At 47.0% G+C, this 16,051-nt stretch overlaps 1 long non-coding RNA gene across 1 annotated transcript in view; it reads right to left on the reverse strand.

Annotated features, from left to right (window-relative positions):
* LOC132023645 (uncharacterized) overlaps positions 1-12,117 on the reverse strand; it is a 24,357-nt gene extending 12,240 nt beyond the window's left edge. Inside the window, exon 1 of the long non-coding RNA XR_009406012.1 lies at positions 12,046-12,117. This is a non-coding gene — a long non-coding RNA (uncharacterized LOC132023645). The remainder of the gene's footprint in view (positions 1-12,045) is intronic.
* Positions 12,118-16,051: the final 3,934 nt, after the last annotated feature.

The raw sequence follows: 16,051 nt of genomic DNA on the forward strand, positions 1-16,051 counted from the left end.
TCCACCCTGACCGTCCTTCCACCTTGACCGCCAGTGCTCCCTTCCCTCTTTATTCCTCTTTCTCTTTGTAGCCACTCTGACGCCTGCCTTTGAAAGGGGCCTGATTGCACCCAGGGGGAACATTTGAGAGTCCAATCTTCCCGCTCGGGATTTCTGATCCAGACCAAGGCGCAGAGAGGGCTGGGTGGGTGGTGGAGACTCGATCGTCTGCTGTTCTGACATGGGATAGGGCCGCCGAAGGGCTGCCTCCCGCGCACCACCCCGGAACTGCTGTTGGCAAAACACAAAGGCCCCCCCAGGCCGACCTGGCTCCCGGCGCTGCCCTGCTTCTCCGAGGAGCCAGGTGACGCGACCCGACTTGGATGGTGCCTTACAGCGAGAGCGTGAGGAGCCGGGGGAGGCGGCGGCAGAAGTGGTTTATGTGAAAGAAGTCTCCCCTTTACACACAAATATCTAAAAACTATTAATTTTGGGGCAGCAGCAAGGAAGAAATACATGAAAGGAAAATTGATTTCTATTTAAATGGTATGTTTTCATCGCCCTTCTTCAGAGCCTAAGCATTCATCTTTGAGTACCTGTGCTAATTGATTTCAAATGCAATTCAACGCAATCGCTGTAGAATAATAAATCTCAGGGCAAAGAGGCTAAAGGGGGAACTTGAGCGGAACAAGAGTGGGATGTAACCCCTGACATTTAAAAGGCGTGTCTTGGTCATCTGGGGCGAGCCCGGAGAACAGTGCCCTCACGGGAGATGGGACAGGGACTGACAGCATCGATGGCTCAATTGTGTGTGCCATGGCTAATCCCTTGGATTTGCAATCCTTCTCACCTGGGGTGTGTCAATTTCTGGGCCACTGCCAGGGAATCAGGTAGCTGTCCCAGTCCCCAGGGGTGCTCTGGCCCTCCTCTGGAGGAAGAGAACATTCTTGGGGCTACTCTTCCATTCTTTCGGGCAGCACCCGTTGCCTTCTTGCCCTCGGGTTCCTCACAGGCCTGGTCCCCCTGGCAAGCCGCTGTCAGGAACTGCTGTTCTTCCTCGACTGGTGCCCATTCCTCCCCAAGGGCTGTCACTTTGGGAGGCAAGCAGCTGAGCTGGCTCCTGGAAGGTATGACCGAGCCTTGCTAGAGACCCAGAAGCCAACCGCAGATGGAGGTGGGAACCTCAAATGCCACAGGTCCCGGTCCCGAAGTGGCAGAAGTCCTCCCGGGCAGGACTGAGCTCTCTCCAAGGGCTTTTCTCCAAATGACTGAGACCAAGGAGTTTATTTCTGAGAATGGACAGCCCTCCCCAGAATATATCTACGTAAGCCAGAAGCAAAGTCTATATACAATCAAAACACAGAGCCATTTCAGTCAGTCTGGGCACAAAGGCAATTAATCCGAATTTCCAATGCAGAGACAAATTATCCCAAGACAGATTAAATTATTCATGGACTTAATGGCTTCTTTTTTGTATTGATATCAACTTCAGTCTTGGTGATAAGTATTTCAGTGGCTATATGAGTACATTTCAGTTTAAAATAGCTGCTTCTGATACACAGCATGAAATGAGTGGAGTCCTCATGTCCCACACACCCCCCCTTACCTGCATATCATTCATTCATTCATTCATTCATTCATTCATTCACCGTCTCTACCCTCACCTAGCTCACTGTTGGGAGAAGACAGATATTCAATGAACATTTCTCCCCGTGTTGTGGGTATATGATTAAGGGGATTCAAAGCAAAACACCCGGGTGAGCAGTTAGGCTGAGCCAAGCTCTTCTTCTCCCCCCGTGTTGCCCATCTCCCACCTGCCAACCTCTCATGGGGCTTATTGATCTCTGACATGGCATGATGTCAAGTCACATGTCCAGATATCTTTCAGTGTGATGCTGACAGAGCCAAGAGGAGCTCCTTCTCCCACACCCACTGCCCACGGGGGCCAGTTCCAGAATTATATCCGTAGCTGGCGGGATGTGGCAGTGGCACAGGCACCCCATGGAGGGAGGAAGATAAATACAACTTCTGTTGGGCCCACGGATCTCCCCTCTGAGACATTTAATCGTCGGGGAGGTGGAGAAAGGGCAGGGAGAAGCCGGTGTCCAACGGGCTTCCGAGGGCAGGGGACAGCTCTAAGTAAATCTGCCATTCACAGAAGCCACAGTCCCTGCTAACAGTGCCTTGGTGACAAACCCCCGACTCCCTAGCCCCAGAACAGAGGGACAAGAGGTGAGAAGTAATTTGGAATAGGAAAGAGGAGGCACTAACAAGCCGATTTAGAATACCTACTAGGTGATTAAGGGGATTAGGCTGGTGTTCTATGTGCGGCTCTCTCGGAAAGCAGCAAGCCAGGCTGAGACAGGCTGGGCAGGAATGAGCAAGGATGCTCCTTCCTCCTCTCAAGAATCAACAGGAACACCAGGAATGTCTGTCAGGTGGTCCTTTGCACTGAGCAAAGTACAGCCTTTGGTCACGAAACAATTGGGCTCTGCTGACAGCCAGTCTTGTAACCTCATTCTTTTGCTCTGGGTTCTGAGCTAGGAGGGGTGGTTGGAACTCTGTCTCGGGTGTTTCCAGGCCAGAATTTTATTACACTAGCCCCCTGGTAGGAAAACCCTCCATCCTGGCATTGGCATCCCAGAATATCTTAACGCGGAGGGCAAGTTTGGGGGGTCCTTCCTGATCAACGGAAGGGCAGGGAGCAGCCACAGCCAAACGTCACTAAGCTCAACAGAGACAGTGCCTGGTCACCACCCAGGGCTACTCAGAGTGAGCGGCGTCCATGAGAGCCAGGACTGGCCCTCATGTTGTGAAGGAGCGGACTTTGACCTTGCTCCCCAGTCTGAGAACGGTGCCCTCCTCACTCCCCTTGGTCCTCTTTGGGGCTGCCCCAGCCTGACCTGGTTTCTTCCCAACACACCCTCCTAGGGCCCCGTCTCACATCTCTCGCTCGGCCCCCACCCAGCATCCATCCAAAGGAACATCAGCATTTTAAATGCATCCAAGCTTTGAGCTGGAGGGAGGGAGCTCTAACCAAGGTGGGCAGGCATTTGGGGAACCTGAGCCTTCTGGTACTGCTGGAACCACACCGCACAGTTGAGCAGCTGACCTGGAGGGTCGCGGTGCATGGTAGGCATTGCTGTAGCTGAAATCTGCAGAGTCGCCCACTCTTCGTCCCCAGTGCGCAAGATGGGAGTGACAGCGCTCTCTGCCAGTGGGTAGGAAACTCTACCATGCAGTCTGTTCATGGGCTCAAGCTGTCAACTCTTCCCCTGGTCTTCCTGGGCTCTAGACCCACTTCACTCTGGAGCTCCAGGTTTCCTTCAGGTTGTCCCAATAAGGGCCAAGTGTCCCTGCCCTGCTAGAGAGTTCTTTCTGGAGAGAGTAAAAAAAAAAAAACCTCACAGAGCTGGTCTCAGGCAACCATTCGTCTGGGAAAGAAATGGTTTCCAGCTTTCAGAGATGGGCAACCATCCAAGAAGGTTTTCTCCTTCTTTCTCCCAATCATACCTTCATTGGGAGCCATTTCAATTACTTCAACAGTATTTCCTGGGGATGACAGTAATGAACCCCCAGACCTAGTCCCTGCCTCCATGCAGCAGCGAGCCCAGAGGATAAAAAGGGGTGCAGATGGGGAAGCAGAACTTCCCACACGGTGCAGTGAGAACCCCAGCAAAGGGAGCGGACGGTGAGGTAGGGCTCCTGAGCTTGATGAAGGTCGGGAGAGGGGCTCCGGGACAGAGAAAGTACGTCAAAGCAAAGCATTAGGGGACGAGCAGGAGTTAGCAGGCAAAGCCCACGGGGGAGAAGGGAAGGGAAGAAGGGGGTTTCGGGGCGAAGGAAGAACACGTGCAGGGGTTGGAGGGAGGAGAGCCGGGTGCGGTAGGGGGAGCTGTGAGGGGTGTAGCCGGACCCCGGACGACGGGTGATGATGCGGGAAAGGGGGAGAGATAAGGTGAGGGCGTCTGGAGGGAGACGGTCTCTCATCTGGAAGTCCAGACACCCATGTGTCCTGTACCACACTAGACCCCCCGGGAGCGCTGATACTGACTGACCCTGAACTCCTTGTCGTCAGGTGATGCAACATGCTGACCTCGGTGCCCCACCCCCCGGTTACCTGGAGCCCCCGCGCATAATTGGTGGTAAAAAGTGTTTATTGAATGCGTGCATGAAAGCAGGAACCAGTGAATATAAGACAGAGTCTCTAACTTCAAAGTTCTCTGAGTCTTATTGCAAGACGAGATTATCCTACATCAAACAATTAAAGAACAGCACAAGACAGAACATAATTAAGTTCTAAATCATCCAGTCCGGGCTGTAAGTGCTGGAGTTTCAGAGAAGGGAAAGATCAATGTTGGCTAGAGGAGTTAAGGATGGCTTAAACGTAATTCCCTGACATTACAGTAGCCTGGAAACAACAGTGCCTGTCTGAAAACTGAAGAGAGATAAAAGCCAGTACATAGAGCCTTATTTACCCGGTGTTATACAGCGGACCACCACGATATTGGGGGACTGAATTAATAACCCTGGCCTTGGGGGTAAATGCTACTCAAGTGGATTTACTCCTGTACAGCTAATAATGGGCTTTGACATAATTTAGTCTCATCATATTCGTTTTTAAAAATATATTTACTTGAGAGGGAGGGAGAGAGAGAGCAGGAGGAGGGAGAAGCAGACTCCCCACTGGGCAAGGAGCCCAATGCAGGGCTTGATCTCAGGATGGTGGGATCATGACCTGAGCTGAAGGCAGCCGCTTAACCGACTGAGCCCTCCAGGGACCCCTATATTTTTTTTTTAAGATTTTTTTTTTTTATCACGGTGAAATTCATGAAACATAAAATTAACCATTTTAAAATATATAATTCATATCATTGTGTAACAAGCTCCTCTCTCTACCTAGATCCAAAACATTTGGATCCACCCCAAAAAAGAACCCTGTTCACTGTATCCTTGAACTAGCAAAGCAATATGGTAGAGCTGGTGAGCCCTGCAGGCTAGGATTAAGCTGCCCAAATGTGGACCTGGGCAAGATGCCAATGATTTCTGGGCCTCAGTTCCATCGTTCGTAAAATGGGAGAATTAGGATGACAACCAGGCTCTCTTCTAGCTTTATAACACCGTAAGTCAAAGCACAGTTGTCTTTCACACTTGAAGACGATCGGCATAAAAATAGATTTATTGGTTAGCTATCATGTGCAAAAAAAAAAAAAAAAAAAATCACTGAGCACGTGTGTGCGTTTTAAGGGGCGGAGATAGGACGGGGGAGACTAGCTATGCTCCACTGTTTCTCCTTAAAGAGCCAAATTTAAAAACCTGTTTCTAACTTGGGCTTTTCCATTTTAGCTTATAAATCTCATTATTCTGTATGAAAGTCTCACAAATTTTAACAACCACATTAAGGGACATTTTGATTCACGGTTGATTCCATTTATAAAGTTGGTTAATTAAATTCCTTTGAACATTTTAAATGGCAGTTATAAATTTACAATGTTCTATTTCCTTTTTAAGTACCTCATTTGACTGATTTAATAAACAAAAACCTCCTAGCTACTTATATCCTTATAAATCTAATAAATCAAACATAGGAGTATGGTAAACCTTAAGTTCTCCTAACTGTTTTAACTCTGTATGTTAATTTTATAAGGTTTCCAGATGAGAGCACAAGTCTGACGAACCACTCAGTTCACATTCCAAGCTAGTATCACAAAAGTTAAGTTACTACAGAAGATGAATTCTCTTAAATATGACAAATGTAAAATACCATATATGCACAGAATTTCCTAATACAAAATGTCAGTGCTGACAGTTTAATTTTTAATTTTAAAGCCCCCGGGGAAGAAAATAATTTTATCATCCTAAACAAATTTGCGGGTGTTAACTTTCCCAGGCTCCCCCCCAACCACCCCCACGGGCTGCAATTTCTTAAAAGACTAGGGCTGTTCAGCAACAACTGACCAGATTCTTGTCTGCCACTCCAGCATCCAGACTAAAGTCATGTTTCCTGTCACTACTCACGGTTTCCAAAACTCAAGGAATGATACGGTCACGCGGTCCTGGTTCTCCTCGGGTTATGATTTCAATAATTTTTAAGTCATGCGATGTCTGTAACCTCTCCTCAGGTAACCGCATACTTGATTGGGTTCAATAATCTATTTGCCACCCCATTCCATTCTGATTTATTTGTTATTCTTCCTCTCTGTTAGGGCTTTGCAACTTGTATGGATCTTACTATAATAACTGATTGAATTCTGCATGTCTCTTATGGCTGTGTCTGACTCGAATGACAACTCCTACCAGCAGTCTTCACACACAGATACACAACACTCACACACTCCAAGATATTTTCACGCCCACGTAGGAGCCTAGACAAGATAACTTCTGACCGTCGAAGAGAATCATAAATCTAAACATTTGCTTAGGAGACCTACCAGATGGATAAATGAGAACATCTACATAAATTAAATGTGAGGGTGTCTGTTACAGAAGCAGGGGTCTGATTGAAGATTTGAAAGACATTCCAGACCAGCCGGGGAGCCGCGTGTCATTTGGCCCCGCCCCTATTCCCACTCCACCTGGAGAATCTTTCTCTTTCTCTGTAAGACTTTTAAAGACCACGTGAGGGATTCAGAAGTTTCGTTTCTCTCTCCTCTAGACTCATCGCTTAAGCCCCTTGTACCGGCATTATCATAAAGCCTTGGTAATTGCTTGAACATGTTAATTTATCTTGCAGCGCCCTGGTTTCATCTGAGTGTATTTAAAGGATTGGAAGTGTAACCGGGAAGAGCTGGAGAAAGGGGTTTGGTGTGTGAAGGCAGAAAGTCTGAGCTCAGAGACGATGGGTAAGGCTTCCCGTTTCCTCCAAGCACTGGAATGGAGCAGCTGAGGGCATCATCTTGAATGGATGGCGTGGACTCTTCTCTGCCTTCCCTCCCATCAGAGCTCACCTCACAGCTAGAGCTCTGTCACAAGCTCTCCCTCCCCCCCCCTCCTTTCTGCTCCCTCAATCCAGAGAGGGTAACCTTGTCGGAGAGTGGGAGATGGACAACCCCTCAGCCCCCCACCCCCAAACCTTATCGCTGTTGCTACAGTCAGAGTCGGGAGCGGTTTGAATGCCCATATTGATAATCACAGCTGGGACTGCATAAGCGAAATAAAGGCAGCAAAGTAAGAGCTAGTGGACAGTCAGAGACCGTAGAAAACCCATCGATTGTTACTGCGGCTTCTTTCCGTAGAGCAGAACGAGCACAGGAGAGCTGAACTCTGGGTAATTTCTAGCAAACAAGGTGCTGTAGAGCATTACTGGTAGGTCCTGAAAATCAAAGTAGATCCCCCAGCTCCCTGTAGAACGGACATTCTTCTCGTGGAACAAAGAGCCGGCTGCTGGCCGCGACAGCAGTTCCCCGTCTGCCGCGCGTTGGGGCCAGGGACGGACGTGGGCAGGTGCAGCGGCAGCCCAGGGGGGCTGTGCTGACCAGTCCCGGCGTCAGAGAAGACAGAGGAGATCCACCCTCCTTCTTATGTCGGGTCTGCCATCGGTGAGGTCAAAGATGCCACAGCCCTGGTGCTCACTAGCTGTATGACCTCCAGCAGCCCTTCATCCTAGGGCTTCGGCTCCCTGCCTGCTTCCATCACAGGGGTCTTGTGAGGACCCATGAAGAAGCTGGCAGACATGTCCACAGTGTCCCGAGATCCTTGGATAATCTCTGGGAACCAGGGAACGGACCGAAGAGGAAGCTCCACTGCCCAAGTCCTCAGAGGGAAGATAGCCTGCCCCGTCACCGGTCACTGTCCCTCAGAGTCTATGGACTCCATGTGTTGCCCTCAAGAGGTCTTGCATGTTACAAGAAGATGCCTAGAAGTTCTCAAGAACAGAGAGCCCCCCACACAATTTTTTTTTAAGAAAGTAAGCGAGCAGTACTTGATCTACATGCATGACACACCGTGGTGAAACTTCAGGCACTGAGACGTTTTGGTAAGCTACTTGGTGGCAGGAAGTCTTGTAGCCAAAAAGATAATGACCCTGGGGCGCCGGGATGGCTCTGTCTGTTAAGTGGCAGACTCTTGGTCGACTCTTCAGCTCAAGTCACACTCTCAGGGTCCTGGGATCGAGCCCCGTGTTGGGCTCTGCACTCAGCAGGGAGTCTGCTTGAGATTCCCCCTCTCCCTTCCCCCCCTCCCTCCCCATGCTCTCCCTCTAAATAAATAAACAAATACATCTTTTTAAAAAAATAGATCATGGCCCCTCCCCAGAAAGCTAAACCAGCGCTGAAGCCTTATTCCAAACAGACTCCAAGGCCGCTTCCCTTGCTCAGTGCTCGGGGAAGCCAGCCTTAAAGAGAAGGCAAATCTACCCCTGTTGCAGCTTTCCCACTGCATTTGAGGCATCTGCATGCAAAACTGGGTCAGAAACGACTGGAAATGGAAAAGTACCCAGGAGTGATTCTCCTGACAGACAGTGCATGCTGCTTCCCCCGCAGCCCGCATGCCGGTGGGAGCAGGTGGGAGCAGGGGGGGTGGGGGAGGTTTGTTCCAAACACCTCCTCTCTGCCAGGCAAGTTGGGAGAACACGAATAGACAGGATATGCCTTGAACAGCAAGGAAGGGAAATGATGAACCTACTTTTGCCCGAGGTCCCATGTTCTCCTAGTGGACGATTTCCTAGAAAATCAAACCTGTTTGTTTGGCTGCCCTGGAAAAGAAGGGAGCCCGGAGAAGTGGGCAGAGGTGGCCTGGCCCTCGGTTGCTTGACAATGATCAAGGTCAGTTGCACACAGAGGTGTCAAGTGGGTCTCGTTCTATTTATGACAGTACAAGTGGGGAAGGAACTGGTAGTGGTTGATCAGTGTTCAGCCACACTGACAGACAGGAGAGTGTGTCCAGATAAATGACACCACCAACACAGCTGATCTGCGGAAGGGGCACCAGGAAGACTGCCTTGTCTCCCCTCGGAGCCTGGGGGTTACTCTAAGACCTTTTGCGTTCTTGCCTGGTTTGAACTTAAATGTTTTCTTTAATATATTAGTTTATGAGGGCTTCATTGATTATCATAAGATAAATGATGTCACTTTGAAAAACATTTTCTCTCTTTCATCATTTTAAATAAAGGCGACAATATATCAAATGGCAAAAACTCTCCTTAGGTTTGGGTTCTTTCTGGACCCATATATTTTGCAAAATAGATTTTTCAACTCTCTGGAAAGAGACCCAGAATAGGAAAGAAAAATGTAAGGGTTCCCTCTGCTCTTCTTGTCAATTTCCTCGAAGTTGAAAATCCATCTTGCCTGGCCTGATGCGGGCTAATTGCCAAATTAGGTTGCTGCCTCCTCGCTTTCCTACTTATTTAGCTTCTTGGATGGTCTCCAGACCTGGTTCCAAAAGGGCCACAAAGAAGTTGAAATGTGCTTTTTCCTGGGCGAGTCAAGGTAGCCCAAGAGCTCTGCCAGGCAGATGTAAGGCAGCCGTGGGTTCCCAGCAGCACATCCCCCCTCTGCCCTCAGGCCCCCTGGACAGGGTTGTCCTCGCTGGTGGTCCGATGGCCAGCTGTCCCCTGGGCTCCCACACACCGCTCACCTGTCCCACCCTGAGGTGCATGGCCAAACCTCAGCCTGCTGGGTGAGGGAGGGGTAGAAGACAACCTATCCTTAAGTGTCCTGAAGTATCGTTTCTTATTTGAGTCATTTCCTAAATGCCTGTTAGCTATTTTGAGGACAAGTTTTGGGAAAATGGCTCATATTCTGATTATGTAAAATTCCCTTAAAGGCAAAGACTTTAGCTCATGTGAACTTTTCACACAGCCAACACTCAGGACCAGTCATGGCTCCATGAGGCCGCTTGGTTCAGTAGGAGCCGGTGCCCGGAACCTGGGCTCAGGAAACTTGGCCGTTGGCTCAGGTCAGCCCAGACTTACTGAGTGACTCGGGCTTCTCACTCTGCAGCAGCTGTGGCGAGGACCCAATGAAACCAGGATCTTTTAGCCACAGAAGACGTCAGAAAACAGCTCCTGAGGAAACTTAACTTGGAGGGTGGGTGAGCAGCAGGCAGCTCCCAGTGGTCTTAGGGGCACGGGGAAGGGCCCCAGGTGGGGATCCTCAGCTTCTTCCATGTGTGGGTCTGTGGGTCTCATAGTCACAGGGAAGGTGTGAACACTCAGGATGGTCTGAAACGGAAGTTCTGGAAACATCACATTCGTGGTGTCGTTTCCCTGTCCTGAAGCTGCCCATGGTTCCCCACGTATTCCAGACCCTCAGGTTCAGTGCAGCAGACCTGCCCACCCAGGCTTCTCTCCTCCCGCATAAACCTTCTTTTCCATTCAGACTGGTCTCCTCACTGCCACCAGAAGGCAGCTTCCGTTTCTCCAGGTTAAGATAGAACTCTTTCTGAGTTTTTAGGTTGTTTCTGTAAGTAGGCTGAGAGCTCCTTGGGGGAGGGGAGCAGGAACAGAGGCTAATTCATCTTTATATCCTCCGGCGGACAGTAGGTATTCAATCAATGTGCACTGAGTGATCAATATGAAAATCCTTCTGTCTCCAGAACCTCGTTCAGATCCAAAAACAGAGAGAGCAGGAAACAGTCTCTCGCCGTGACCTAGTTGAGAGCTCTCGTGTGCTGTGATTCCAGGCCCAGAAAATAGCCCTGTTCCTCCGGCCGCCTCACCTCCCCAGTGCCTCCAGTGCCTTGAATGCCTTACAAGGAACACAGTGTGTTCTACAGAACTGGAAAGGGGGAAGTTCAGCAACCAGTCTCATTGCTCTCTCCCTCCGTCCCCTTTCATCTCCTCCAACAGAGATGTAGCTTAGTAATAACTGCTAGGATTTACCAAGCGCTTGTTGTAGGCTTAGCCCAGTGGTCACCCCTTCTCACATGTTATTTCATGTAATCCGGACACCGATCCTTCGAGGTGGGTTCTATATCCCACTTGAAAGGTACTGAAAATAGCAGTGAAGTTGTTGCCTGGCATCACACGGGGAGCGGATGCATGACAGACACCCCCATCTTCTTTTAAAAGCTTCTGTTCTAGGGGTGCCTGGGTGGCTCAGTGGGTTAAAGCCTCTGCCTTCAGCTCAGGTCATGATCCCAGGGTCCTGGGATCCAGCCCTGCGTTGGGCTCTCTGCTCAGCAGGGAGCCTGATTCCCCCCCTCTCTCTGCCTGCCTCTCTGCCTACTTGTAATCTCTGTCTGTCAAATAACTAGATAAAATCTTAAAAAAAAAAAAAAAAAAAAGCCTCTGTTTTAAAACTACTGTGAACTGCAAGGTTGAACCTTCACCCTGGCAGGGAAGGGGGCAGTCCAGCCAGCTCGGACCCACACTGTCTTGGGCTCCATACGGTCCAGCAGCTAGGCTGTGACACTTCATTGCGGTTATCCCAGACAAGATAGGACAATCAGAGCTGCCCCACCGACACTCAGAAACAGGTCAATGGATTCATTCAGGGGTACAGCGTACCCTTATACATGCCACGTTGTAACAGGTGAGTGACATGATCATGTGGTTTACAGAAAACTCACTAGGGACCAACAAAGCATACAGAACATTTACTCACTCACTCATACATAGAGCAAGTGTTTATGGAGTGTCCACTATATTCCAGGCATTGTGCTACAATGGGGGGGGGGGGAGTAAAAATAATCAATACTCAGCATTGAGGGGCCCACTAGCTAGTGAGAAAACAGATAGGCAGACAAGAGATTACAGAGCCCAAACGGGGAGTGAGCAGTGTCTCCAGGAGGCTGGAGGGAGGTGGAAACCTACAGAGCCTGGGGAGGTCACGGAAGGCTCTTCCGTGGCCTTGGGGTCCTGGGCTCTCTCCTCACAGAGTCTCATGCACATTTACATCTGACACCTGTGCCTCTTCCCACTTCTCCGCCTTCTTCCATAACACTGGCAGATTCTCCAGAAGAGAAGGGAAATTTGACTGACAGCTCAGCTTAGAAGCTCTGAGAGCTGCCACAGAGGCACAATAGCAGTTCTGAGTCTTTCAGAGAGGCCATAAAATGTGGGAGGGAGAAACACAGGTAGGAGGAAAGACATGGGGGCTAGAGAGAAATCTAAAGAAGATTGCCTACCAGGAAGCTCCTCAAGCCTTCTCTCTCTCTCTCGCTAAGTCTCTGGAACGTGTATTCCCTGGCCACCACTGAAAACAAACCAAAAAACATAATGCATTAAAAAAAATACACACACACACACAAACATATATATGCACATGCATACATACACACACATATATGCACAGACACCTATTAGAGCTTCCCACTTCCCCACTAAACTCAGTGCCCTTTATCCTGTCCTCTCTATGCACACCCCAAAATAGTCAAAACCCCTGTTGGAGGCGGTATGGGGTCTAATCTGGCTTGGAGCCATTGAGAACCCATCGACAATCTTGCCTAGCGCCTTGCCTAAGAAGCCATTATGGGAGAAGTTAATTCAGCACCGCCCAGCTTGTGATGATGGAGGACAGAATGAATCAATCAAAACATTCATATATATTTGATGAACGAGAACCTTGAATGAACAAGTAAATGAAACTTTACTGAGGTCCTCCTATATACCAGGGCCTCTGCCAGGAATGTTTAAGGGTATTACTTATTGTAATCCTCCTACTAACTTTAAGAGGTAAGGATTATTACCTTCATTTTTGATGGCAAAGATTCTGAGAGTCAGACTGGATAAGCTGTCTTTTTGTTGTTGTTGTTTTTGCTAGAATGTGTTAGAATATGCTAGAAAGTGACCAAACTGGAATTTAGTGGATTCTCCCTTGTTTTACAGCTGAATCTGAAATTGTGTGCTCTGCTAGATGATGGTAGGCACATGGGAGAAGTGTAACAAATAGAAGAAAAGCTCCTGGCTTGGTGGAGGAAAATAATATGCCTTTCAGATACAATGGGAGCAGAGGGCGAGAACAGCCATCCCCAACAGACCATACAATGAGGCATGTCCCAGGCATTCAGGGGTAGAGGGCTCCGGTCCTGCCAGGGTCTACACAAAGGTTACGTGGAAGTCCAGAGCACTAAGCTCAAAAAAACATGGTGCCAGGTTGGTCTGGTTCAGATAGATCAATGGAGAAGTAAAAGAGAAAGCCCAGAAACAGGCTCATGGGTAAAAATAATTTACTCTGTGATAAAGGCAGCATTTCAAGTTAGTTTGCATCCGATGGCTTAGTCAATAACTAGTTTGGGGACAACTGGCTTAGCCATTTGCTAAAAAGAAAGACTATTCTGCATTTCTACACATTTTAAAAATTCCAAAAGAATTAAGAATTTCCATGAAAACAATTCTAAAAGAACCCTGAAAAATATAGGTGAATAATTTAACTCAGAGGGGAAATTTTTTCTAGTTATATTTGCAAAAGAAGTTTTACACGGGCACCTGGGTGGCTCAGTGGGTTCAAGCCTCTACCTTTCGCTCAGGTCATGATCCCAGGGTCCTGGGATCGAGCCCCGCATCGGGCTCTCTGCTCAGGAGGAAGCCTGCTTCTCCCCCCCACCCCACCTGCCTGCCTCTCTGCCTACTTGTAATCTCTCTCTGTCAAAAAAATAAAAAATCTTAAAAAAAAAAAAAAAAGAAGAAGAAGGATAAACAGTATGGAGTTTCCTCAAAAAAATTTAAAAAAAAGTTTTATAGATAACTGATTCAACTTCAGAAAAATTTTAAATCAAATACTGTTAAAATTAAATGCTATACAACACACAGGGAAAACATTTGGAACATACATGAGAGACGGAAGTTCGTATACTTCATATATAGGCTGTACTTACAATCAATAAGAAAAGATGCTTCAATTTTTTAAAAAATTGGCAAAGGATGTACATGGCGTATTTCCCAAATAAGAAATGTGACTGGCCAACAGGCCTGTGAAAAAACTGTTCAAACTCACTAAATTTTAAAAGCAAATTAAAATTTTAAATTGGAAAGTGTTTTTTGTATTTTTTCATTGTATCTTTTGGATAGTCAGCATATTTACATGCTTCCAAAATCAAAAAACAAAGAAAACAGTGAGCAATCTCCCTCCTATTCCTGTCCCCCTTTTGCCTAGTGCTCACCGTCCCCCAGACAGATGACCACTGTTACAAATGTTCGTATATCGTTCCAGAGTTTCTTTTTATCTCTATAAGCGAATACCAGTATGCATTGTTACTTTTCTCCCTTTGAAATTAAATACAGCATATTTTATTCACAGTTTCACACGTAGCTTTCTCTGCTTAAAAACATGTATCAGACAACTTTCCATAGGGGTATACTAAGAGCTTCTTCTCTATTTATCATTAAGCAGTTTTTCAATGTATCGATGTACAATAATTCGTTTAGATATTTTCTAACCTTTTTCTCTTACAAAAAAATGCTGCAATGAATAACCTTGAACGTACATCACTTCTCAAACATGTTGGGGTATCTATAGATTCCAAGAAGTGAAATTACTGGGACAAAGGATATATGCATTTTTTATTTTGAAAGAGGCTGCCAAATTGAATCCTACAAAGGTTTTATCAATTTACACACCCACCCAAAATGTATGAGTGTTCCTCTTTCTCCACAGCCTTGCCAACAAAGTGTGTTATCAAACTTCTGGAATTTACTACATGGGTGAGGACAAGTGATATCTCCAGATAGTTTCAATTTGCATTTCTCTATTATAAGTATGTCTGGGCATCTTTCTGCATATATTTTTTTAAGATTTTATTTATTTAATTTGACATACAGAGATCACAAGTAGGCAGACAGGCAGGCAGAGAGAGAGAGAGGAGGAAGCAGGCTCCCTGCTGAGCAGAGAGCCCGATGCGGGACTCAATCCCAGGACCCTGAGATCATGACCTGAGCTGAAGGCAGTGGCTTAACCCACTGAGCCACCCAGGCACCCGCATTTTTATTTCTTTTTCTATAAAATGTACCTTCACATTGTCAAAATCATTCTCCATTTTTTCTTTAAAGGATAATACTTAGGAAGAATAAGAGCACGAGAACCTAGCTATAAACAGGGGTAAAACATGATTCAAAACAAAACAAAACAAAAAAAGGTTTTTCAGGTGTCATTTGGCAACATATATAAAAATCCTTAAAATGTGAATATTCTTTGACTCATACACTCCATTCGTAGAAAGTCTTCATAAAAAAATAATCATAGATGTGGAATGATGTCCCCATGTAAGGATGTTCATCAAAGCCTTGTTGATGTCAAAAAACTAGAATCTGTCTCTGCCTGGATTTTCCTGGTGCTCACTTATGTTTCTTTCTGCGCCTTTTTCTCTTTAAGCTGGCTTTTCTCGTGCCTTCAGTGCCAGTCACTGATCATTGCCTCACAATGGCTGCCCTAGTATGGCAGCCTCAATAAGCAAGACAATCTACATTGGCTAACAAGTGTTATGTCCATGTCATGGTTGGCAAGTAGGTGAGCCAACCTCTCTGAATCCTGATTCCAAATTCCTTGGAGAGAGAATATCATTGTCTCGGTAAGACTCTATTTTGGAAGGATGCCACCTTTCAATAGTGATGTTTGAAGAAGAAACAATTCTTGTCTAGGGGCTCTGAAAATAGAGTGGTGCATGGCAGTTAGAGCTTTGAAGCATCAGGAACATGCATCCACTATCGCTTCAACCTCAACGAACCTGTTGGGCTCCCAGAGATGGTAAGAAGCATCCTGACCCTAGAAGTTTAAGGATGCAAGACTGGCCCAATGGGCGATAGTCGTTATCATATTACAATAATGATTTCTTCAGTTGGTGGGCAGCTTAAAAACAAAGCTTGTCAAACTAAGTCATAATTCCTGTGATTTTAGTGCTTGAGCCTGCAGCTGCTTCTTGTGAATAGGGAAGAAAACATCTCAGTTACAGTATACATGATGGTAGAGAAAAAAATCCTCTTTCTGATGTCTTGAGAACATTTTGCAATTGCAAAACCTCTATGCTATTCTTGTTTTGTGAATGCAAAGGGGAGTCATGCATAATTTCTTTACTGGAGGAAAAAAGACCTCTGGCGAGTGAAGGACTTCCCACTAGTTTATCTTAAGCCCAGGAGACAAATTTGAGAGTCATTTCAAAGTTAGGAGACTTTGATATGGTACAGAATGTGTAAGAGAAC

The sequence above is a fragment of the Mustela nigripes genome, chromosome 8 (genome assembly GCF_022355385.1).
Source record: "Mustela nigripes isolate SB6536 chromosome 8, MUSNIG.SB6536, whole genome shotgun sequence".
In the NCBI taxonomy this organism is placed as follows: domain Eukaryota; kingdom Metazoa; phylum Chordata; class Mammalia; order Carnivora; family Mustelidae; genus Mustela; species Mustela nigripes.